The following is a 16,454-nucleotide window of genomic DNA, read 5'->3' as shown; positions in this document are numbered from 1 at the left end:
TGGGAAAGAAACAGAGAAACTAAGGAAGCCGCCAAGATCTGGGGACTGAGCAACTCCAAGGATGGAGCTGCCATGAGCTGCGGTGAGGAAGCCTGTGGGTGGAGCTGGTCTGCCAGGCAGGTAAGAAGGGGAGCTCCATTTCACACCTTATTTTGAGAGACCCATTGAGTGTCCTAACAGTAGATCAAGTGGGCCGTTAGATCTATGAGCCTAGAGAAGCAAGCCTTCAGAAGCAAGCTGTAGGCTGCAGGTGCACGCCCAGGCACCATAAGCATGCAGATGGCATTGAAAGCCCAACACTCAATGCAATGCCCTGGGGAATGAGTGTGGACAAAGAAGGGAAGAGGGCCAAGGAGAGAGCCCCAGGGTCCTGCAAAGATGAGAGGTCAGCAAGTGGCCCAGGCTGCAGACACCCATGAATTCCGGCTGCCTCCTGCGCATCACAGCACCATGGAAGCCAAGACTTCCGTCCTCCTCCTAAAGAACCCCCTCTTTCATACCTGCTCGCCACCCCCTCTCTCCGCATCCCACGGCAGGCAGGATTCCTGGCTCCACAGCTGAACTCTCAAAGCACTTCTTTGTTTAAACCAGCCCTAGAGATAAATGAGACAATGTGTGTGAAACGCTTAGGGCATCCAGCCGAGGGGAGCTCAGCAGATGCTAGCGCTCTCTGATGCCTGGTTAGAGCAGTGTTGCCCTCTCTCCCTCCGCTGAGGGCCTAACCCCAAGTTAATCCTCTGTGCGCCTGCCTCCCATCACACCGTGGCTGGCACACAGTAGGGGCTTTTGAAATGCTTTGCTGTAGGCCTGAAAGGCTGAGAACACACAGGCCCATCCGGCCAGAGGTGACACTGACCCCACGGCGCCCCTGGCCTTCCCCAGGACCCCTCCCACATCATTTCATTTCTTCTGACTCTGTGCTCAAGACAAGGTCATTGCCACCTTTTCATTCCAAGAAGCCCTTGCCAGTATCACATCCACCCCCAGGGAGGGCAGGAAGGCAGACAGAGGCTACTGCTGGTGGAGGGGGTGGGCAGCCACTGTCACCCCCTTGCTCTGAAACCGCAAGGAACAGGGGTGTTTTCTCCAAAGAACTGAAAATTCTCCATTTGCATCTTCCAACAGCGAGCCGGGGTACATCCTCCACCTGACACCTCTTTTAACATCATTTCCGTGGACTTCTCCGGGTGACAAGTATCTTTGTGCTGAGCCCCCCCTCCAGCCCCTCCCGCTCTCCCTGGATTCTAACTCTCTTGCAGGCTTCCGCCTGCACAAAGGGACCATTGAGAGGCAGGCTGCAGGACGCCGCCTTTGATCTGAGGTTCTAATAACGTGTGTATGTTTGCGTCCCAAAACAGGGCAGCAGCCTCGCTGGCTCCCGGAGGCAGGGGGAGGAGGAGAAAGTGGGTAGATCATTACACCGGAGGCTTGGTCGTGAGCACTGATTAGCACGTTGGGAGGGCACCTCCACAGACTCTCTCTCTGGTGAGATACACCCGTTCCACAGGCAAAGACCCTGGCATGGTCATGATTTGCCAAACCAAGACCTGTGAGGTCAGTGGGATGGCCCCAATGCTCCACAGGGCCAGGGGTGGCAGGTTCACCAGGGGAAGGGCAGGAGTCATAGGGAGGGGGACTCGGACCAGGTGCATCTGGTGGCAAACTGAGCAGCATATACCCAGCACAAAGGAACAGTGGCTGCTGCACACCAGCTGCCAGCTGCAGGCCCAGGGCTGCTAGATCTTTTGATTTTTCAAGAATAGCTAGAAATCCAGGTTTCTAGGTGAAATCTCCAAATTGTAAAATGTTGGCAACTAATTTTAAAAACATGAAGTCATGGTGCAGGCCAAATGAAACACGCATCTCTGCAGGAATCCAGCCTGTGCCTGCCATTCTGCCCTCTTCCTGGGTGGACCTGTCCTGGAGAAAATGTGCCCTGGAGGCAGGGAAGGTATCGAGAAGAGAAATCACTCAGACCAGTCTCTCTCCAAGAGGGGAAAACAGGGGTGGGGATGCCAGACTGGGCCCTGCTGGCCCAGTGTTCCCCAAATCCCCTCGCTGTCTTCGGCATGATTTCTCTGGTCCCTTAGCAAATGGATGCCTAGTCCCTCGCACGTGCAAGGACAGCACTGGGCATGAGGGATGCAGGAATGAGTTAGACGGGGCCTCTGCCTGCCCTCAAGTCCAGAAAGGGAGACAGAAGTATAAGAAACTGAACCCTACTGAGGGCCCATTAGTACCAGGCCCTGGGTAAAGGGAAGGATGCTGTGTGTTCTCTCCTGCTACCCTGACAGTCCCCAGGAGAGAAGAGACAATCCTACCATCTCCACTTTACCGATGATGAAATGGAATCAAGGAGAATAGGAAAACCTCCTCCATTCATTGCAGAAAGTTCCTTACTCCCCAAACACTCTACGCAGTCTCCAGAAAAAATTCTGGAACCAGCTCTTAAAATAATAATAGGAAAGGCTGTTTAAAAAAGAAGGGGCTGGGTCTGGAGTCTGCAGGAGGAGCAGGAGTGGGGACCGCTCCCACGTCATGCAGCCACGTCATGAAAATCAGTCCCCAGTCAACCTCTGGCCAGAGGGCCAACTCCATGTGACCTGTGGAATACATGTGGTGACAGACTGCGTGTCTCTGTGTGGCCCTCCAAGGTGACCCCCTGAGGGACTGTCAGGCTGCCATGCACCAGGTGCTGGACAGGCACCAAGCGGGGTGCTCTGGGCAGTGTTGAAAGAAAATCGACTTCCAGAAGATTAGGTGCAGTCGGGCAGTGCCACCAGGCATGCAAATAACCACAGGTCAAGTTAAACCATGAGATAATATATGGAAGTGCTTGGCACAGAACCTGGCAAACAGGAGACATATGATAAAAGCGGCTCTCATTATTATTATTATTATCATTATTATTATTATTATTACAAAAGCGTCAAAAAGTAACACTTTCTTCAGGACTTTTTGATTGTAAGGTACACTGACAGAACCCAAATGAATCTAGTCCAAGCAGAAAGGAAACATGGGCTCATGTAGCCCAGGTGTCAGGGGAAGAGATCAAGAGCAGCTTCAGTCTTAGAATCTAACAACCTTGTGTTGAGAGTGAAAAGGTAATTCTTCTCCAGTTCAGGTGAGAAAAGTCCTGGGGAAGGAATATGATTGGTGGAACTGGGGTCACGTGCCTATTCCTGGACCAATCACTGTGGGAGTTTGACTAGTCCAACCTGAGTCTTTTGCCCAATCTTGTGGCCAGATGGAGTTGATTGGTGCCTATACTCCAACCACAGTCTGAATGGGAAGGATCAAGTCGCCCAAAGAAAAAAGGGAAGTGGGACATTATCTTACTTAAGGAAGGCAGAACGTCCTCATAACACAGAACTCAGGGTCTGCCGAAGAGGTCTTAGTCTCACATTATGGATGGAGATAGTGAGTCTCACATTTTATGAAATAGCCTGCCCACGGTCACGTGATTTATAAGTGGTAGACCTGGGACACAGTAGGACTATCTGCTTCTGTAAGTTTCCTTACCTCTACCCCACGAGTCTGGCATTCAGAAGGAAGAGAGTGACCACGGGCAGGCATTAATGTTTCCCACCGCTGAGTCAGCTGCCTGCCTGAGCCAGTCCCGCCATGTCCATAACCAAGCCTGGTCTTTGGCGATGACTTTAAATGGATGGACTTGGCCTCTTGGTCAAAGCACAGGAGTGAGAAAATGAACAATCCAAGGAGCAAGTTAACAACCATCCTTTGCCCGGAAACACAGGTGACCTTGAGACCAGAAGCCCCAGATCTGAAGGAAAACCAGCTTAGCCAGGGAGCTGGAGGAAAAAAAAAATACTTTAGTGAAAAAAGAAAGACTAATATATATCATACACTGCCTCCGGATTGCCCATTAAGGCTTGGCCTTGGTGATGTTCGGGAAGGTGATTTTTGGATTCTCTCCCGTTGAGCGGAACCATAGGACATCCTTCGCCAGATGGCCCTGGGCCAAGGAAGACAGGAAATCATGAAGTGGTGCTGCCATCCAGACTCCTACCTAGATCAGCTGACACCAGCGGTGGGAGGCCTGTGCTGCCCTGGTGGGAAATAGTTCAGTCTCTGATAACATCTGCAAGAACTTAATGCTTCGGGGTAATCAGAGGCCCTTCTCTGTCCATCTCCCTGACCTGTGCATACCACATCCCACTGTAGCTTCTGTAGCTCTTATCTCCCAGGAGCATCCCGTATTTTTCTTTTCTACCTCATCTGCTATCAAAACTTACCTGTCCTGAACCCATTTCCATTCGTCCTCTATGAGAAGCCTGGCTCATCTCAATGCTCGCAGGGTTATGAGTGTCCTGGGCAAGGGTGCCAATCATCTTTCCCTTCCAGAGAACGCAGGTAATGCCTAGCAGAGTCTGCCCCATGTCAGAACCCTATGGCTGGCTCCAGGGGTTGAAGTGATCATCCTGACAAATGCTCAGGGCAAGACCTTGGCATCCCCAGTTCTTCCTTCCATGACCAATGAGGTGCCAAGTCTTGTCCACTCTCCCTAAACCTCTCTTGAGTGTGCATCCCCTCCCTCAGCACTGCCACTGTCCAGGTGGGATGGATTAAAGGTGGCCACACATTATCCATCACTCTCCCCATGAAGCCCTTGCCTCTGGGCTGGCCCTGGAGCCACTGAACTAGCAGAATGTGGTAGAGCAAGGCCGTGCTTGTGCTGGCGCTAATCTTTAAGAGGACAAGCAGCTCTCGTTTTCTTTCTCTTGGAATGCTCACTTCTGGAACCTTCCTTCTCAGAACCCAGCTTCTGTGCTGGAAGTTCAAGCCACATGAAGAGGTCATGTATGCGTGTCGGTCGAGAGCCTCAGTTGGGCTTCCAGCAGACCGCCAGCAACAGCTGCTAGCCATGGGTGTGCACCAACCAGGACGTCTGGCCCAAATGGGTCCCCAGTGACTACAGGCCTATGGAGCAGAACTACCCTACTGAGCCCAGTCAACCCTCAAAGTCACAAAAGCTCACAAAGCAGGTATTGTTTTGAGCCGCTGAGTCTTATGCTGGTTTCTTACACAGCAATATGTGCCCGGAACACCAGTTTCAAGCCCTCATCATCCCTCCTAGGTCAGTTTCAAGTTTGCTAACTAACTGACCGGCCAGCCTCCACGGCCACCTATTTCCCAAGGTTATTTTCCAAGCCCAGAACTGCTCATGTAATTCTTTGGCTCAAAAGCCTTCAGTGGCTTCTCATTGTCCCTAGAGGTACATAATACTTACCCCATGAGAGTGCACATCGGAATCACCAGGACAGCTTCTTCAAAATACAGATATTCCAGCTGGGAGCAGTGGCTCATGCTTATAATTCAAACACCTTGAAAGGCCAGTATGGGAGGGTCACTTTGAGGCCAGAAGTTCCAGGCCAGCCTGGGCAACATTGTGAGACCAGAGCTATACAAAAATAAATAAATAAATAAAAATTAGCTGGACATGGTGGTGCACACCTGTAGTCTCATGTATTCAGGAGGCTGAGGCAGGAGGGATCACTTGAGCCCAGGAGTTTGAGGCTGCAGTGAGCTATGATCACACGAATGCACTCCAGCCTGGTGACGGAGCAAGACCATTCCACTCAGAGGGTTGGAATCAGGATATCAGGTTGTGAAAAACACCCCTGGTGTGATATATTAGATTATTAGTCCACAATTCTTCCTTGTCTCCCTGTATCATGATTCACTGTGCACAGAGGGGACCACCCCATCACTGATGTTGGACTTGACTGTGTGATGTGTTCTGCTCAGCTGAATGTGGGTAGAAATAATGCTATGCCAGGTCCATGTCAAGGTCTGAAGAAGCATTGCACATTTCCACTCCTCTCTCTTACACTCCAGCTCTTCACCATCAGTTTGCTCCAGATGGACACTACCCTTTCAACCTGAGTCTCCAAATGAGAAACATACAGAACAGACTTGAACCCAACCCATAACCTAGCCCAAGTTCAGCCAACACTAATCAAGTTCATTTGCAGATGATTTGCAGAACTGTAGTGAGAAAAATAAATTTTTGTTGATGTATGCCCTGGCTGGGGTGGGAGGTCACTTGTTACGCAGCATTATTGAGGTAATAGCTAACCAAAGTATCAGATGATCCTAAAGCACATTCCTGATTAAGAACTACTAGACCAAAAGCTAAAATCACAAACTATTCATCTGGCAGTAGAGACCTTCCTTGGTCTTGTTCCCATCTGGCCTCATCTCCCAGCTTCCTCTTCTGAACCAATCAAGTTTCTGCATGTTAAAACAGAACCCAACTCTCATGAACCCTAACAGAAAAGGGACTCCAAGGTGGGTGTAAAATCAAACTGAGAAAAAATGGCACGTGCGGCCAGGGCCAGAAGAGGCCACAGGCATAGTCAAGGCAAAGAAAGAGACCACCACTAGTTACATTTACACCAGGTGCTGGATCCTCAAGCTGCTGTTTGCAAGGAGGGTATCTCCAGCTCTCCCTGCTCCTTTGGAGAGGGAAGCATCCCACCGGCCAGCCACAGCTTAGCCATCAGGGAGAAAGAGGACATGTGTTAGACACCTAAAGAGAACAGGGTTCCCACACTAGGCAGCCAAGATCCCCACAAACATCCCCAGTAAGCTTCACATTCCCTACAAATAGGAACTGAGGTGATACGTGTACAGCTCTTGAACTTTTCCTGGCATGTAGTAAATGTCATGTGAATGTTTTTAAAATAAATATTAAAATATATAACTTTTAGACCATTGGCTAAATAAGGCACTTTGACTGTTCTTTTCAAGGACAACTCAGAAGCCACCTCTTCTCTGAGACGTTTTCTGATCAGGTGGAAAGTGATGTTTCTTTTCTCAGTGCCCCCAACACACTTGATCTGCCTATCCTTCTTGATGCAGAGCAGTAACTAGAGTCATCTGTGGTCTTGTGAGGCATGAAGTTTTCCCCCGTGCCAAGGTCAATGCCTGAGGTCTTACAGGTAATCAGAAAGTAGGAGGAGAATACAGATGGGCCTCTTGCCAACTACGAAATCCCAGCCTGCCTCTAAACCCTCAAAATGTAGGCAGTGGGAACAACCACTCATTTCTTTCCACTGCTGTGAGCCTGGGCCAGTGTGTGCAGCCTGACCCAGCCCAGGGCCTGCTGGCAAAATGCCATGGCACAATCCCAGATTGCTCAGCCCAGGATTCTAAACAAATGCTTTCAGCTTTTGAGCTGAGCATTCTACCTTTCCATGTTTGCTGAGCCAACTATTTGCAAATACTTTGCAAATTGGCAGCTCCAAGGAAAGAGTCCTTGAGTCAGAGTGAGTGAGCTCTGACCCAGATGGGACAGGCTTCTGAGTGAGTCTCACCTTCATGCTATCTCTAACCCTGGCCCTTTTGTTAAAACCCCCTTCAAGTCTATTGTGTAATTGAGTGCCACTGAGGACAGGTAGCATGCTTCATCTGTACCTCCTCTGCTCCTTTTCCTGATCCCCAGTGTACTATGACTCCCAACAGCCAACACCTGCATCTCATTGTCAGAATGCCTTCTACAGCTTTCCAGACACCCCAACCAATGATTGGCAACGTGGGGGTATCAATACCCCAGCTTCCTTGCTCCCTGCTCATGCAACTCTGAGTTGTGACTCATATGTCTCCAAAACTTACATGTGGAATTAAGCCAAAATTATTCTCTGTAGGACTTTGCTTGGTATCAGATCCCTGCTTGATCTGCTTCCCTTCCTGCCCCACTTTCTCACTCCCTACACATTTCCTTCTCTAGGAGTCTGCTTCTGGGAATCCAGCCTAAGAGAGTAGAAAGGGAGGAAAATTAAAATGATAAAAATGGTCATCTCTCCTTGTAATGCTCACTCTACTTTAAAATCCTTGCATGCATTGGCTATCTTAAGGATCTCAACTATGCTACAAGGAATTCTTATCCCCATCTTAAAGATGAGGAAATCAAGTCTCAGAGAAGTTGAGTAACTTGACCAAGTTATGTAGTTAATAAGTATTGAGCCAAAATGTTCTATTACATGTACTGCCTCCCATTAGAAAGATACCATCAATAAGAGCTACACATATTTCTATAAGTTGAAACTTGAGAAAAAATACAAATCTATTAGGCAAATGTAAATAATGACAGTATGCATTTATGGGGGAAATTAAAGGCATAATGGTGATTGTTTTTATCTGTCATAGCTCTCCATGTTTACTCCATTTTCTTCTGGTATCAGATGGTGTAGGCATGCAATCAGAATTTCTTTGCCCACACTTGGCCCCTGCACATACACTCAGGGTTGGAAGGTGGCAGACTCTTCTGCTGCTGATATCCTTTGAGATACAAGTTCCAGACCTGGTTCTTCAGCCCTTTCTTCAATCCTTTCATTGATCCCAGGATTATTCCAATAAAAGCCCAAAAGTCTCAGTTTAGTCAGAGCCCATTGCTGCTGCTTGTCAACAAGACATCTCAAGTGATGTAGAAATTGGTATCAGGAGTGGGGTGTTAAAGAGACCCACACTAAAAATATGGAATTGGAGACTACATGAGCCAGTAAATCCTCCATAATTTTGTAAGCAGATTTCAGTGGGATTTTTGCACCTGCATTCAGAAGACTTTTGAGTGGTGTATAAATAAAAAAGGGATGGAAACTCCCCTTTTCTGAATAACCTTTCTTACACTACATCCCTGTGCCTGTTCTTCTTTTAAACTATGTGATACATGTTTGCTTCATTCCTTTCCTGTGTAATGTATATTCATCCTTTTCAAGGTAATACAGGATAAGGAATCAGGTGGTCAGCTCAGGGAGGGAGCCATCTGATACATCCGAAGAGAATGGACCTTGTTCATCATCACAGAGATGTTGCGTGCTATGGTAAGAGAGCTATGGGCCTGGGGAATGGGAAAGCTTGGCTCTAATCCCAACCCCCACTCTGACTTGCTGTGTGTCGTTGGTCAATAGTCTTCTGTCTCTGGGGCTCTGCCTCTCCTTTTATAGAATAAAAGGGGATCTCTAAAGTGTCTTCTAGATCTACCATGTTTAGATATTTGGAGAAAATGCAAAGACACATGGCCAACATCCCTTGCACAGACTGAGAGGAGGTAGCAGCACCAGGGTGCTGATTCTAGACGGGCCTCTCTGGGATCTCACCTGAGCATCTCTTTGAAGCCGTGAGCTCATAGGTGCCACATTTTTCTGTTGCCACATTTTTCTCTTCTGATCCTACCCCACTCACACTGTGGCAGAAACTGTTATCCATCCCCCAGTATCATTCTCCCTTTATTCTTTGTAGTCGTAGAATTACCACATGATTAGAAACTACACTACTTTCCAGCCTCCCAGGCAGTTATGTGTGGCTATATGTGAATGGCATGTGAGCAGAAGCAATGTGTGCTAGCCCTTCCCGTCTTCTCCCAGGCTTCTTGCAGATTGACACTTAGACGCAGCACAGAGATCCAACTTCCACCATGGAAGAGGGAAGAGCACAAGATGAAAGTCACTTGAATTCCTGATCTGCTTCATGGAGTGAAACTGCCTTCCATTCCCAGATTAGCTTGGAGTTTTCCATGACAGCAATAACATTCCATCTTGTTGAACTTGCTGCATTTTGGGGACTGTTCTTACAGCAGCTTACTCTGTGCCCAAACCAAAACCTTCTACCCCATCTCATGCTCGATTCTCAGACACCTTGGCAGCCAGGGCTAAGGAGCTAATCTCCACCAAGAAGAGAGGGAAGTCAAGACCAACCTGGGAAATATGGCAAAACTTCATCTCTACAAAAATATGATACAAAAATAAACTGGGCGTCATGGTGTGTGTCTGTAGTCCCAGCTATTCAGGAGGCTGAGGTGGGAGGATTGCTTGAGCCTGGGAGGCAGAGATCGTATTGAGATGAAATAGCACCAGTGCACTCCAGCCTGAGCGATAAGAGTCAGACGTTGTCTCAAAAAAAAAAAAAAAAGGAGGAGGAGGAGAGTGGGAAATAAGAGAGTAGGGGAAAGGCAGCCTTTATTGGACAGCCACTCTGTTCTAGGCATTTATCTCCATTATCTTGAAAGCTTGAATTTTATCATTGATGACACATATGGCCCATTATTTTACTTGAAGTGACAGGCACACTTTATTCATTTTCAAGAAAATGTCTACCAATAGTTGAGTCTGAATAACCATCATTCTTCTGTTAGTCTGCTTTTTTCAAGTAAAAATGATGTTCAGCTAGGTCAACCAACAACTCAATTGCACAAGTACTTTTCCTTAAGACAACTATTATACTTCGGTATGCAGGAGAAATATTTCATGCACACCTTCACTTGGTCGTGCAGAATATTAAAATGTCTTGTACTCAAGGGCCGAAAAATGAAGAAGTTAATAAATTTTCCTGCTTCAAGGACATTCCTAAGTGACATTGTCTCTTTTTCTCTTTTTTGTTTTACTGCAAGAGTATCCCAGCCTGATGTGTGCTACTGGACTAGCAGGTTGCTGGCTGCTGCTCTTGCACCACCAGTGCAAGTATCAACACGGTAAAAAGGGCAAATAACATCTTAGTACTATTATGAAAACAGTTTGACTTTCTAAACCCCCTAAAGTGTCTTGGGGACCTCCAGGCATTCTCAGATCACACTTTGATAAGCACTGCCTTTATTTCACTAGCCTGCCTTTATTCACAAGCATACAAATGTGCACACGAACACACACACACACACAGAATTTCTATCATTTGATTTTCAAAAGGGCATTTGAATATCAAAAAAAGAAAGGACGTCATCCCAGAAGAAAGGATAATCCATTAGACTGGATGCATTTAGTTTCATGAACAACTCACAGCATTGTCCTTATTGTTCTGGTTTTGCCAAGGCCAGGGGGCAGATGTTGGCATGGAAGACTGGTGTTTGGAAACCGCCTCCATCCTGACCCAACCCTTCTTGTGCAGATGAGAGAAATTATGCCCCGAAGGGCCAAGCACTCATAGGAGTACACAGCTGAAAATGGTTCCACTGAACTGGACCCTAGGTTCTCCACCAGACAGAGCACCAGCTGTCAGCAGGGCTCTGGGCAAGAATTAAAACCCACACCCGCTCCTCGCAGGAAAACTGGGAGGAGAACAGCCTGCTGGAAGCCCCCAGTGAGGTCTGCATGGATGCAGGTTAAATCTGAAGTGGATGGAGACCTCAGTGCCCTAATAAGAATCCCAAAAAATGGGTTTTATCTATTAACTAGCTGACACTGCTGGGTTCCTGCCTAACTCCCTTTCCCCACCCATTCCAGGTTCCATTGCCTGCGGCCATTTGGTAGGAGCCACACATGCTCACACACAGACGTGTGCACATTGCACATACACCTGCCACATAACCACAAGTCCCCCTCCCATCCCCACTCCTCCCAATCACTCTACTCACATCCTCTCCACCCATCATGCCCTCAGCCCTCTCTCACCACCCCACCATTTCCACCACCCCTGGGGACCCACACAAAGACTAGGGCCTGAGGACCAGGGAAGTCTCTGCAGGCAAGTCTCTTCCTGCCTTTGGAACTCAGTTTCCCAGCTGTAATCCTGCAAGAAAGGTCAGAGAGGATGCACTGTCTATAAAGTCCCTGCCAGTTCCAACACCTTATGGGTCTACAATGAAAGAAGAGTGTTTTGAAAATCACCCTGGCAACCTGGGCCAGATGGGGAGAGAGTGGCCTTGGGGAGGCAGGAGATGAGAGGGTGTCAATTGTGAGGTGCAGACAGCTGGAGCCACTTGTGACCAAAGCCCTGGGATTGGATGTGAAGGTCAGGGGGAAAATTTGTAAATGCTGAGTCTGAGGGATGGAGTGAAAGTGAGCATAACATCTAAGGACATGGGAGTTGCAGTCTGGGGAGTGCTAAGGGCTCATCAGCAAGGACAGTGAACATGAATCAAGGTCTGATTTACCCCAGAAAATCCCCGCAGGTCTTACAGAGCAGCCTACCATTGTTCTACATGCACATTGCCACGCCGCCAACATAGAGACGAATCTCCATCTCTTCTTGGAGTTGGCTTCTGTGAGAGGCTGTGGTGGCAAATTTTGTGTGTCAACTTGACTGGCCCATGGGGTGCTTAGACATTTGACTAAACATTATTCTGGGTGTGTTTGTGAGGGTGTTTCTGGAAAGGATTAAGATTTTAATCAGTAGACTGAGTCAAGTAGATCACCTTCTCCAGTGTGGATGGGCCTCATCCAATCCATTGAAGACCTGAATAGAGAAAAAGGCTAAGTAAGAGGGAATTCCTCCTGCCTGACTGCTTGAGTTGGCACATGTGTCATCTCCGGCCTCAGACTTGGACGGAAGCATCCGTTCTTCCTGTGTCTCCAGCCTGCTGGGTTCAAACTGAAACTTACACCAAACTCTCCTGGTTCTTAGGTCTTTGGACTTGGACTGGAACTACACCTTCAGCTCTCCTGGGTCTCTAGCCTGCCAACTGCGGATACAGGGACTTAGCCTCTGTAATTGCATGAGGCAATTCTTTACAATAATAAATCTCTTTCTATGTACATATCCTATTGGAGAACCCTGAGTAATACAGAGGCCATGTGACATAGCTCATGAGAACCAGACTCAGGCAGGAGCCATTCTCGCAGGAGAACGGGGACTAAGGTTCCTCTCTGTCCTCACACTCCCTCTGGAGCACACACTTGTCTCTGCCCATGCCATTTAAATTGTTATCTCTCTAAGCCCATGTCATTAAACAATTGGAACTTGAAAAATAATAAGTCAATGATTCTCTCCTCCTCCTCCTCCACCTCTCTCCATCATTCCCGTCTCTGTCCCATCTCTGTGTCAGTGGAATGAGACAGACTGGGAAGCAGATGCTGAGATGGAGTTAGGAGTGCAGTTTCTTGTGGGTCATGCCTGAGAAAGATACAAGAGGGAGGATGCAGGATCAGGCAGGGGGAGCCTCAGATTGCAATCCAAAGTCGACAAAGACTTGGCTAACTTCAAAGGAAGCTCCAAATAAACAAGTGCCCATCCGAGAAGCCCCACATTGGCAAGAATATCACCTTCGACCCTAGCATCTGTGTTGTTCTCAGTCATTGGCTGGGAGCTCCTGAGAAGGCCATGGCCTTAGCTCAAAAGTTGAGGCAGACCCTGAAGATGCTGACATTGAAGGCTGCCTGCCAGCTGCAGTTCTTGCAGCTGAATGGCAATGTTTTTCCTAAAGGGAGATTTAAGGGGTGTGCCTTCATGTCTGCCATATTGTGTGTGCACATGCGTGTGTGTGTGTGTGTGTGTGTGTGAATGTCTTTTTCGCTTTCTTTTTTTTTTTTTGCTTTGGTCAGGCATGTATAGTTGAGTTCAATGCATATAACATGCCTCATCTTTAATACGCCTAATATCAGTGCTCATAGGTGGCATTCACTGTGAGCTTACAGGGTGTCAGACTGCTAAATTTTTTATCTACATTGTCACGTTGACTCATGACATCGATCCTGCGCAGGTCAGTGCTCACCACTATCCCCCTTTTATAGGTAGGAAAACTGAGGCCCATAAAGGCCACATGAATTGCCCAAATTTTACAATACGTTGGGGCTGAAACCAGGATTTCAACCCAGGTCTATCTGATCTGGAGCCTGGGCTCTGAAAAACAACACTAAGGAAAGAGATCTCTCATTCCCCGTGCAGTGCCTGTTATGCCCCGGGATAGGAGGTGGCTCTAGCACCGGGTTGTTCTCAATCATTAGCTAGTATACCCCGGGATAAAGGCAGCCCTACACTGCGTTGTTGGTCATTGACTAGGAGCTCCTGAGAGCAAACAGGTGCTCCACAGAACTAGAGAGATCTGGCCGATGGATGCCAGCTGACAATTTCCAGACAAAGGAGGCTCAACAACCCCAGAAAGCTGGAAAGGGCAAGGGTCTCTGCCCATGTGCCTTGGGTCCTACTCAGATGTGAATGTGGCCGTGTGTGGTGCTTCAGTGCAGAGGTATGACTTCATGAAACTAATTCAAAAGCAAGATGGATTTTAAACGTCTGTGACCAGAAAGACACATGTGTGTCTCTAAAGGCGCCTCCAGGGAGACCTCGTGATTTGATTGCCTTGCCCAGGAAAGAACTGGCTCGACATCCCAGGCTTGGTGACCTCCCATTTGAAGAGCTAAATCAGAGTCATAAATTCAGAACCGCCCTTCCTTGGATGGTCTCTCTCTTTCAGCCACTGGGAGGGTGGAAGATGGTTGCCTCCTTGGGATGCTCTCTGTTGCCTTTTTTTTCTTTTTTGACAGGGTCTGGCTGTGTTGCCCCAGCTAGAGTGCGGTGGCATGATTATAGCTCACTGCAGCTTCAAATTCCTGGGCTCAAGTGGTCCTCCTGCCTCGGCCTCCTGAACTGCTCAGATCACAGGTGAGTGCCACCATGCCCAGCCAATTTTTAAATTTTTTATAGACTTTCGCCATGTTGCCCAGGCTGAACTCAAACTCTTGGGCTGAAGCGATACTCCCTCCTTGACCTCCCAGTGCTGGGATCACAGGCATGAGCCACCATATCTCGTTCCTTATTGTCTTTAAAATGTTGCTTCTCATGTCACTGATTAGATAAGAATGAGGCTAATGTACCAACTATATCTACTCACTGGTAATTTAGGAGCAATGGATGTTAGGTCATACCAAATTATCCGAAGCTAATAATTAGAAGCAAAAAAAATTAAAAATGAAAGAATTCCATGTCAAGGAAGGACTGCCCTCAATTCTACATATGGTAGATACATCCAGACAGTGTGAGCTCAGGCAGTTTCCCTGAAAAAATGACCCTCTTGCAGGGAGGGAGAGAGAGAGTGGGGACAGCTCCTGCTGTCTCTAGAACAGAGAGGACCCATGTGCAGGTGGCTCCCGGGGAGAGGGATGCTGGATGATTAGACTACCAAGAAGCGGGAAGACCTCACACCCCACTAAGTCCTGGAGTGGCTTCTCTTGTCCATCAGCAGGACAATAATAAGTGGACTTATAATTTGTCCACTTGGAAGGGATAAATATGGTCTGGGACAGAATAAATGTTGTCTCCCCAGGCTTTCTCCAGTGAATGGAATCACCAATTTAAAAGCAGGAAAAACCTATCGGACTGAGTAGCCAGAAATGGAGTATGATGATTATAATGATGACAAGGTAGCTTAGGGTTAACATCACGGGCTTTGGGAGCCCAAATGCTTGAGCTCAAATATTCTCAGCTCTGCTTACTCAGTGTCCTGGGTCAAGTTCCTTCCAGTCCACTCTGTCTCTGCTTCCTCATCTGTAACACGGAGATGATAATGATCGTCACCACCTCATCAGGATGTGTAAGGGGTTAGTACGCACATGCACTACGCATTTCAGCATTAAATACATACTCAGCATCGCAGCCTGATGTGGTGACACGAGAGCTTCAGGGGTTCCAGAAGGCTCCATATTCCCAGCTCAGTCACCTTGTTTGGGGGATATGATTCAACCCCTCGGAGCCTCAGTTTCTTCATTTGAGAGCCAAATGACTGCCTTGCAGCATTACCATGAAGATAGCTGGAGTGATGAAAGGAATCATTCCCTAGGCTATAGAAGGTATGCCTGCTAATTGTGCAGTTTACAATCTGAGCTACCGTATGTGTCAGTCCTGATGATGGACTTAAAACAGTTGGCATGTTGGAGATGCCACCTCTGTGCCTCCTTTTCTGTAAGTTTTCATATCAAACCATTGACTTTAACTCAAAGTCTTTCCTGCGAACTTCCTCCACACTGAGTAGAGGGGATGAAAAGCTGATGAAGAATTGCACCATCCTCAACCCACAAGGATTCCTGCCCTCAAAAAGAAGAGTTTCCAGCAGGAAGTAGGCCAAGCCCTGCTGCAATGCGAGACTAAACTCCATGCAGTAGGCTCTCATCTCACAGCAGGATGAGAACAAAAGCCAGGAACAGCAGGAATATCTTCCCAAAAAGGAGAGTCACTGGGGACCACGTCGATTTAAATGTGTCAAGTGAAGGAGGGTGGAAGTGACCGTGTCTGCAAAGGTGAGGAGGCTCATGCTCCAGGCACGGTGGCTCATGCCTGTATCCCAACACCTCCAGAGGCAAGGTGGGTAGATTGCTTGAGCCTAGGAGTGCAAGACAAGCCTAGGCGAAATAGCAGGACCCCATTGCTACAAAAAATTTAAAATTCAATTGGGCATCGTGCCGCATGCCTAGTCCCAGCTACTTGAGAGGCTGAAGTGGGAGGATCACTTGAGCCCGGGAGGTTAAAGTTACAGTGAGCCATGATCGCATCACTACATGTAAGCCTGGGTGACAGAGAGAGACATCATTTCAGAAAAAGGGACAGAGGGAGGGAGGGAGGGAAAGAGAGAGAGAGAGAGAGCAACAGAGGGAGGGAAAAAAGAAAAGAAGAAAGAAAAAGAAGAAAGAAAAAGAGGAAAGAGAGAAAGAAAGAAAGAAAGAAAGAAAGAAAGAAAGAAAGAAAAAAGAAAGAAAGAAAGAAAGAAAGAAAGAAAGAAAGAAAGAAAG

At 47.7% G+C, this 16,454-nt stretch overlaps 1 pseudogene; it reads right to left on the bottom strand.

Moving 5' to 3' along the window:
• Window positions 1-9,183: 9,183 nt before the first annotated feature.
• The window catches only part of LOC116534868, a 15,130-nt pseudogene continuing 7,859 nt past the window's right edge, over window positions 9,184-16,454 (bottom strand).

This window comes from Sapajus apella, unplaced genomic scaffold (assembly GCF_009761245.1).
Source record: "Sapajus apella isolate SASKATOON/1434 unplaced genomic scaffold, GSC_monkey_1.0 scaffold90, whole genome shotgun sequence".
NCBI lineage: Eukaryota > Metazoa > Chordata > Mammalia > Primates > Cebidae > Sapajus > Sapajus apella.
The sequence above is the reverse complement of the archived record's forward strand: the minus strand, read 5'-3'. Positions and strand labels throughout refer to the sequence as shown.